We start from the raw sequence: 438 nt of genomic DNA, 5'->3' as shown, positions 1-438 counted from the left end.
ATCCTCATCCTCTTCCACATTCTCATCCTCATCCTATCCTCGTCCTCATCCTCATCCTATCCTACCCTCATCTTCGTCCTCATCCTATCCTCGTCCTCATCATCAATCTTATCCTCATCCTATCTACATCGTCTTCCTATCCTCATCCAACTCCTATCCTCAATCTCGTTCTCATTCGCATCCTATACTCATCCTCATGCCTATACTCATCCTCATAATCATCCTCATCCTCATCCTATCGTCATCCTCATCCTCATCCTCATCCTATCCTCATCATCATCTTCATCCTCATCATCATCCTCATCTTCATCCTCATCGTATCCTCATCCTCATCCTCATCGTATCCTCATCCTCATGCTCATCCTCATCCTCATCCTCATCCTAATCCACATCCTCATCCTCATCCGATTCTCATCCGCATCCTATCCTCGTCCTCGT

Source organism: Lupinus angustifolius, chromosome LG05 (genome assembly GCF_001865875.1).
Source record: "Lupinus angustifolius cultivar Tanjil chromosome LG05, LupAngTanjil_v1.0, whole genome shotgun sequence".
In the NCBI taxonomy this organism is placed as follows: Eukaryota; Viridiplantae; Streptophyta; class Magnoliopsida; order Fabales; family Fabaceae; genus Lupinus; species Lupinus angustifolius.
Note: the sequence above shows the minus strand (reverse complement) of the source record.